A 9,714-nucleotide genomic window follows, 5' to 3' on the forward strand; every position below is an offset into this window, starting at 1 on the left:
TTATTCAACAAGGATGCATTAAAAAAGTGACAAGTCACACACACACACACTCACAGACACACACACATACATTTTTTTCAGGATTCTTTGATTAATAGAAAGATATAGAATAAAATATAATAATCATTATATTCAATATCAATCACCGCTTCCACAAAAATATAAAGCAGCACATTGTTTTTAATATTGAAGATTTCTTGAGCAGCCAATCAGCATATTTGAATGATTTGTAAAGAATCATGTGACACTGAAAACTGGAGTAATGGATGCTGAAAATTCAGCTTTGCCAACACAAGAATAAATAAAATTTTGAAATATATTAAAATATAAAACAGGCCTTTAAATTGTAATCATATATGTCAATATTACTGTAATTTTCATTAAATAAATGCAACTTTGTAAGCATTAAAGGTTTCAAAAACATTCAAAAAATTGCAGACAATAAACTTTTGAAAGGTAGTGTACTCTGACCCTACCCTTCTTTTTATTTTGCATGTTAAACTTTTCTGTTGTCACGAAAATGATGTCAGCTGTACATGAAAATCATGTGTTAATGATGCCTGTAAGTACATTTATGTTGACTGCAATAAAAAAAACACCTTTTCACAGTATACCTGTCACTTTTGCTGCCCGGCTTCCTGCCTTTGCTCTTCCAATCATGTTGTATGCCTTTTAAATTGAATATAGGGCTAAACTCATGTGAACGACAAGCTGAGAACCCGCAAGCAAATAAGAGAGGAAACAAGAATCAAGACTGACAAAGCTACAGTGAAAAGAAAACACAAAGAATGAATCACATCAACTTCAAAAGCAGGATCCCCAGGGAGTGTGAAGCCTTTGATTACACTGTGACAGCAGAAAACACATCGCTCCGTAAAACAATGCGCTCTCTTCTAGCCTCTGCCCTCTCAGATTAATCTCATGCATGGTCTGCTGTGTTAAAAGTTGTTATGTCGACCAATCCATTTACTCACTTTCTCATGTTAAACAGTCACTGCTTACAGCCGATGTAGAAACAGCTGACTGAGTCATCTAATTAGTCCAGATAGCCCTTCATTCCGTGTTACCAGTAGCAAATATCTGCATACAGATACATTTGCTTCAGATATATTTAAAGTGCAATTTTTGTGTTTTTCCAGTTGATTTCCCATCAGAATGATGAAAGTGGAAGGAAGTGGAAAGTTGAATCTCACAAAAAACATGTCCAGCTCACATTTTACCCCAAAATTACAAGTGAAAAATGTATTTAGCATAAAATAACAAGTCTATTTTTAGAATCAATAAGATTTCTTGAAATATATTATACACTGTATATAATACTAATACTAATAAAATTTGTCATTAAAAGCAGCATAAAACTTACATGATCTATAACTAGTGTAAAATACATTAAATATGCTAAGACATAAAAATTTGCTTTGTATTATGGTAATGATAATTCTGGGAAACATGTGCTTAATTATAACTTCGCTTAATAAAAACAAATCTTTATGGTGCTAAAAATAAGATAAATTTTCTTTATGCACAATATTCTTATTTTTTCTTTTTGGAGTGAAATGTGATTTTGACATATTCTTGCCAAGTTTCAAGAGACTCACCTTTAAAAGAATAAGAAATTATTGTATCAAAGTCATGAGTGGTGAACAGCTTCAATGAGGCACACATTTTCCCCTCATCGCCTACAGCTTTTTAGACATCCAGACCATTTTAACATTCAGTCAGTGTCTTTCCCCCTCCCAGCCCTAAGACTCTGGATGAAACGTGAGGGCCATAAATGTAAGGACCCCCATTAATCAGATTTTCCTGTTGAAAGTGAAGCAAAACATTTCACTTGGATTTTGTCAGATATCACCAACAGCAATGCATATACAAATCAAAAATGCTTGCTTTTACAAAAAAATTAGAAGGGGGGAGGTGTTTTCCCCCCATCCTTTTCAGCAAATGCCAAAAAGTATTCCCGGTACCTCTCAGCATGACATTAGAGAGATCATAACCCAATATTCTCTGCTGTTCATCACAGTGGCCTTTAAAAAGGATCCAAAAACCTAAAAACTGTTTCAGTCTGTCATGTTGAAACAACACTGACTTTACTCTTTTCAGCTATTCCCTTTTCTTAGCTTTATTCAGAGGATAAAGCTAGAGTCTATGAACTGATAAACACAATTACCCTGACCTACCTGAGCCCAACCTTTCTTCTCTGAGCTTTCTTCTCTTTTCTTTAGACTTTTATCCCCAGACACTATAATTCAACCAGAGATGAAGCACATTCAAGGTCATAGCGCTGCTCTGTAAATGAATGTATCGTGAAGTAAAGCACAGCGTCAGCTGCTATAAATGGCATTTTTTTGTGTTCACATATGTGAAGAAACCAACCTGTGTGTAACACGTATATTTTTAAAATCTCTTAAGCCACTTAATGTTTGAACTTCACTATATCCTAATCCTCTTACAAAAGGTTATTTTTTTAGTAATGCCTTTGGTCATAATAAAAGCTCCTGTTTGAATTCATATTTATTTATTTACCTTTATATAACTCATCTCTGCATATTTAAGCATTATCAAGAGATAATTATGCAGAATATTAATGTGGTTTCAGACAAAGCTAAATGAGTAAATGATGCCCAATGACCAAGAACAATAATTGCAGATCTACAATACAGCATAAGAATAAAATTAAGGATAATATATTAATGTGTACACATAATAATATATTATATATATAATATATTAATAATATATTAATGTGTTCCGCTTTTGATACTGTTTCTCATGATTTACTAATTTCCCACCTCTCTGATGTGGGTATTTCTGGTGTTGTTCTTTCCAGGTTTTCTTCTTATCTCTCTGACAGACAGTTTTACATCTCAGTGCAGGATTTTCGATCCCCTACTGTCCATTTGAAGCAAGGTGTCCCCCAGGGATCTGTTCTTGGCCCACTATTATTATCATTATTTACATACTACCTCTGCATCCAATCTTGTACCAACATGGTTTTAATTACCACTTATATGCTGATGACATTCAAATTTACTCTATATGTAGGCCCACTCTATCCACCCAAATTGACAAAATCTCTACTTGTGTACATGAAATACAAAACTGGCTAACCTAAAAAAAATTTAACTAAACATGGACAAAACCGAGATCATTATTGTTGGAACCCCGTCACTCACTAGAAGCATTCCTAATGACTTTTCTTCTGAGATAGCTGGTACTAGACCATCTTGTACTGTTAAAAATCTAGGTGTTATTTTCGATTCATCTCTCTCCTTTCAAGCCCATATTAACTCTGTTACCAAGTCTGCATCCTTTCAATTATGTTTCATTGCCAAGCTCTGCTGTTTTATTAGTTTTAAAGATGCTGAAACCATTATCCATGCTTTTGGATCATTCAGTGTTGCTGCACCCAAACTTTGGAACTCTCTTCTCCCATCTCTCCACTGTCAATAATATTCTTACATTTAAATCACTTCTTAAAACTCACCTGTTCTCTGAATGTTATCATTTATAAGTTATGTCCTACATCTTTTTGTTTTCTGAATGTTACCATTCTCATTTGTGCTGTGTTTTCTCATTGTGTTATATTTTGTTTTTCACTTGTGCTTATGTTTGTCATGTTTGATGTTCTTCTTTTCAAATTGTATCTTCACTGTAAAGCAACCTTGAGCACTGGAAAGGCACTATATAAATAAAAATTATTATTATTATTAGTAGTAGTAGTAGTATTACACAGCATTTTTTGCAGGCTCTAACTCACTCTGACTTAAATATCAAAATATGACAACTACAAAAGCTGACAATGAGAACCTAATGAGTAATGAGCCTGTGTTTGATTACTGTGTGTATGTGTGTGCGTGACAGAGAAAGACACACAGAAATCTAATCTGATGTGAATACATGCACGTGATGTGAATAAAGTCTAGGTGAAGTAAGAATAGAAAGAAATCTAAATTGCCATTCAGCTGTGCTCATACACCTCACCATACTCAAGATCATGCACCAGGGTTCCCAGACCTTTTTATCAAAAATTTTCCATGATTTTCTACGACTTTGTCCATTTGTTGTAGCTGATGGAGGCTTTCTGATCTGAGCATAACCTAGGTGATAGAGATTGTATACATTTCCTGATAATGAAAGGTTAAAGTGAAAAGCTTTGTAAGAAACAAATCTATCATTAAAGCATTTCAACTTTAAACTGTCGCTTCTAGCCAAAATAGTCCGTGATCTATAATAATGCTTCCTCCAGTGAAAATGTCCATCCCCAGTTGTGCATATTTCTTTCCAATTCAGACAATACATCTTTTTCACAGGAGAAAGCAATTATTATGATAAATATTGGATTTGTTTTTACAAAAATGCAGCTTTTCACTTCATAAGATGTTAACTGATGAACTTGTGTGGTTGTGTGGATTATTATGATGATTACTTATGGATTATGATGATGTTTTATCAGCTGTTCAGACTCTCATTCTGATGGCACTCATTCACTGCAGAAGATCCATTGGTGAGCAATTGATATAATGCTAGATTTCTCCAAATCTGTTCCGATGAAGAAACAAACTCCTCTTGGATGTGTGAGTACATTTTCAGCAAACTTTCATTTTAAGGTGAACTATTCCTTTAATAGCACATGAATGTCACATATTGAGATATGAAGAGGAAGAGTGAGAAAAGAAAGGCAAATAAGGACAAGAAGATGTCTTCGTTATTAAAATTGTTACAGTGTAATGAAAAACCTCACAGAGGAAGCTGGGGGAAAGTTCTGGAGGGAGAACAGGAGGCGAGGGTTCTTATTCCATGTCTAAGGCTCATTATAAAAGTACTTGAACAGGGTCAGACTGGGTTATGAAACCCTCAGAGTACAGTATAAAATGATACGTATATGCCATGCGTACCTGTCAAAGACTTTAAGCGCAAAAAAGAAGAGCTACAGCTGTAAGACACACAGACACTTCTGCTTCAACATACCCACAAGACAAGTGGCCTTTTTTGCTTTTCCTTGCGGATCTGGACAACCTTTGCAATTTTGTGAAGCCATGCCAAGCACAATAATACATCTTGACCCTGCATTTTCCAAGGATTTCTGATTTCTGATTGTGTCCAGGTAGTGCATCCAGCGAGGTACAGAATCTCTTGGGAATGAATGACCACAGGGATCAACAGAATAAAAGTAAATAAGAGCCAGTATGGTGCACTAGTGGGTCCTTTCATATAAATGCCTATTTGACCTTTTCTTTACAAGAAATGAAATCAATACTGTGATTAATTCACTGTATAAAAAAACTGTAGAGTTTTAATCATAAACATAATAATAAAATTGAACCTTGGGAAAATTAAAAGGGCAGTATATCTAGAGAATGTAGACAGAAAATGAAGCCAAATCATCAGCAGAAATCCATGCTGATACACAGTAAGTCTTTAGACTTTAACTGTTTCATTGCGCTGTCCATGATGCTGAAGTCAAACACACCAAGGGCCAGTTTTACTAACAGCTTGCGCCAGCGCAAACCGTCTTTTGGCATTAAAATTGTACTGTCAGGTTTTACTAAAGACGCGCAGTGATGAATTAGCGCTGAAAAGGCGTGGACACAGTTATTATTGCGCTTGACCTTATTGAATATGCATTTACAGGAGTTTCCCTTTCAGACACAAAATTTATGGGAGGAGAGTATTCAAATGAATCACGCAACACGTTTTACAAACATTTGCGCTTGTCAAATTACTGGCATTTGTGCCATTATTTAACGCCCAAAAAAAGCATGTCTTAAACTATTTTGTGCTTGAAATGGCTGCAATTATTGTTGCTAGAAGGAGGCACCGCAGAGAACAGAGAGCACGTGGTAGAAGGGAGAGCATTTTTTCCAGCTGTATGAATTTATTTTGAATGCCAGAAGAACACATTATCCGAGCATATCATTTGCCAAAACATGTTATTTTTAATTTTCTTCAGGAAATAAAAGACGTCTTGGAACCCTCAACTAGGAGTCACACAATACCAGGTCTATCAAAGCTTCTAGCAAACCTTCATTTTTTGTCCTCCGGTTCTTTTCAGCGTGGCTTCTTTATTTCTTTATTTGCGACTACGCTAATTTGCGCTGTGCTTGGTATATTGCGTTGGTCGATATGTAAATGAGATGTTGCGTCTGTGTTCTTTAATTTGCGCGTTGTTAGTAAATCACCCGCAGGAATTTCCCCTCCCATCTGCGCTGTTTTGGAATTGCGCTCTCACACTAATTTGTCCTGTTTAGTAAAACTGGCCCTAAATATACACTAACATTCAAACGTTTTTAATGTTTTAACTTGTTTCAAGTCTCTTATGCTCACCCAGGCTGCATTTATTTGATCAAAAATTCAATACAAATTGTAATATTGTGAAATATTATTACAATTTAAAATAACTGGTTTCTATTTTAATATATTATAAAATATAATTTATTACTCTGATGACAAAGTAGAATTTTCAGCATCATTAGTCAAGTCTTCAGTGTCACATGATCCTTCAAATCATTCTAATTTGCTGATTTGGTGCTCAAGAAACAATTGTTATTATTACTGATAACTTTGCAAACGGTTGTGCTGCTATTTTTGTGGAATGATATGCATTTTTTCAGGATTCTTTGAATAATAAAAGACAAGAACAGCATTTATTTAAAATAGAAACCTTTTGTAACAATCTAAAGGTCTTTGCTGTCATGTCTGATAAATTTAATACATCCTTGTTAAATAACAGTTTTAATTTCTTTAAAAAATATATTTATCTAACTGACCCCAAACTTTAGAACGGTAGTGTATTACTCCAGATGTTATACAAGAAAGTAAGCTAATTGGAAGGAGAAAGAGGTGAGAAGGATTGACTTGTGCTCTGACTTGTTCCGTGTTCCTCTCATTAACCCCCTGGGGTCGACAGTTCCGCCAGCGGAACTTTTTGCAGATTTGAATGATGACAGCCCCAGAGGGTTAAACCCAAAAAGAAAAACCTAACTTTGAATGATTTTGCCCAAAATAAAACTTCTTGGTCTTTCAGAGAGTGAAAGGTGATCCAATGCGTAATTAGAGGAGATTGCACTTCTGATGGAAGCCCTTGTTCTTGCTAAGTGTGGCTTATGGTTCACTTTGAGCTCAATTCCACTTAAGTTCAAAAGTGTAATTATTAATGGAGGAGGATGACCTTGAGGAACTTCACATGCAGCCTAATTTATGTGCTCATTAGCACGGCATCTGCGGTGTTGCTCATAATTGATAAAAGCTGATACCACATGGAGACCCCTCGACTGCATATGATTAAGGATCAAGACAAAAAAAAAATCAGAAAATGAATTTAGAGCCTTGGTGTTGACAAAATATTATTGACAGCGATTATATTATTGATATGATTGGTCCTTTACAATATACATATAAACATACTATTATATGTTCATCATTATTGATGAAATTACAGTAATAAAGACAGGAGGAGGCATGATGCAGACCAGATTCAAACCTGGATTACCTACCGTTTTCATATGTCATAAGTATGTGCAATATATGAAAAATAAAATAGATAAAACTCATGTAAAAAAAATTAATAAAATAAAAAATTATATATATATATATATATATATATATGAGCAATATCACACTCGTGAGATATGGCTGTATATCAGCATGGCTGTGATTCAGCCGTAGGTAATCACAGCATGCCTATATACAGCCATATCTCATGTCTACGAGTGTGATATTGCGTTTATATAACAGTTGGATGGCACGAGTGTGTAAATACATTAAAAAAAATAACAACGGAGTGTCTTTAAAAGCATGCTTTTGTGCAGAATTACATTCCTTCCGCCACGGATTCAAATCTAAAGTTGACAGTTTAACAGCTGAGCCCAAGCCTAATAATTTGGAATTACTAATTCCAAAACGTCTCTTTAGAACTAGTAACGAAGGAACGTTGAGTTTCTTCATTAAAAGCTTATTGTATTACTGTATTAAAAACAGTGTATTATGTATAGTTAGAGTATTATGAGAGACTGACTGAGTGATCGTGATTACCTGCATCTGATGCAGCATTAATTTTTCAGATCAATCTCATACTCACAATTTGTTTGAATATCCGATAGGCTCGTACTATCCTTTTATCTGTTAAGGGTGATTTCTAATGACAGTGCTGCACAGTGCATTTGTTGGCTATGCGTACAAGCTGGTTTTGAAAGAAAAATGTACTTCCTTGTTCAAAACTGCACTTTCGTATTTTTCAATTTAAAAGTCTTTACTGCTGACTGTCTCTTGTCACCATCTAACGGTGGAACAATTCAACTAAAATCACCATTAAGAACACACACCGTTTACCAATACTAAATACTACTATTATTTATATAAAATATTACTGAATAATAATATTTAATAAACAACAACAGCCATCATAAAAGTTGCTAGGCAATTCAGTCAAAAGTACAAAGGCAGCGCACTGATATATAGCATTGAAGTTACATAAACATGATGAAATTTTGCCAAAATTTGCTCTGGAACAAATAATAGATTAAAGGGATAGTTCACCCAAAAATGAAAATTCTGTCATTAATTACGCACCCTCGTGTTGTTCCAAACCCGTAAGACCTTTGTTCATCTTCGGAACACAATTTAAGATATTTTGGATGAAATCTGAGGGCTCTATGACCCTCCCATAGACAGCAAGGGTACTACCATGGTCAAGGCCCAGAAAAGTACCAAGATGATCGACAAAGTAGTCCATGTGACATCAGTGGTTCAACTGTAATGTTACGAAGCTACGAGAATACTTTTTTTGCACAAAGAAAACAAAAATAACGACATCACTTGTGGATGCGCATTCACGACAGTACCATGTGAGCGTGTGGCGGCGCCGGCACTGACCCAGATCCGGCATGATGACATTGAACACATACGCCGTGCCTTGTTTACACTCAGGCCCAGTAGCGCCATACGTATGTGTTCAACGTCATCACGCTGGATCTGGGTCAGCGCCGGCGCCGCCACACGCTCGCGTCATGTTACGAAAATGTGGAATAAAGTTATTATTTTTGTTTCATTTTGATCATCTTGGTACTTTTCTGTGCCTTGAACATGGTAGTTCCCTTGCTGTCTATGGGAGGGTCAGAGAGCCCACAGATTTCATCAAGAATTTAAAGAATTGTGTTGTGCGAAGATGAACGAAGGTCTTACGGGTTTGGAACAACACTCTATTTGGCTGTTGGCTATTGCAACTTTTGGGATATGCAGATGAATTTTCATTTTTGGGTGAAATATCCCTTTAATGAAACCAAAGACAGATTTACCCAAAACAAATTATATCTCATGTTTAACCACTATAGAAACATCAGAGCCAGAGGTAAATTCAAGAAGATCTGACTGAGGTGAGGCGCTCTCTGCGGGTTCATGAGCGCCGAACGGCTGCTGACGCTCTGGAGCTCACGTCTCCGAAAACGTCGAAGCAAATATTCAAATAGACGTTATCTTTATTAACAAACCACATATTTGAAGTCCAAACAAGTACATTCTCAACTAAAATGCTTTTAAAACTACATTCCGTGACACAAAACAGTATTTTTTTTTAATTATAGTGGATTTGGGCACCTGCAATGCCACTCGCTGTGAGAAATACTGCAACTTCTACAAGCGGAGTGATACAAACGGTGAAACGGCTGTTGGAGTTCTGTTAGACTCTAATATCAACATTCTTATCAGCCACTCAGATTC

The 9,714-nt window shown here is 35.6% G+C and overlaps 1 protein-coding gene across 1 annotated transcript in view; it reads right to left on the bottom strand.

Annotated features, from left to right (window-relative positions):
- Positions 1-9,714, bottom strand: part of mtnr1bb (melatonin receptor 1Bb) — a 27,403-nt gene that overhangs the window by 2,574 nt on the left and 15,115 nt on the right. The gene's annotated exons all lie outside the window — the stretch shown is intronic.

Source organism: Sinocyclocheilus anshuiensis, unplaced genomic scaffold (assembly GCF_001515605.1).
Source record: "Sinocyclocheilus anshuiensis isolate Anshui unplaced genomic scaffold, SAMN03320099.WGS_v1.1 scaffold694, whole genome shotgun sequence".
In the NCBI taxonomy this organism is placed as follows: domain Eukaryota; kingdom Metazoa; phylum Chordata; class Actinopteri; order Cypriniformes; family Cyprinidae; genus Sinocyclocheilus; species Sinocyclocheilus anshuiensis.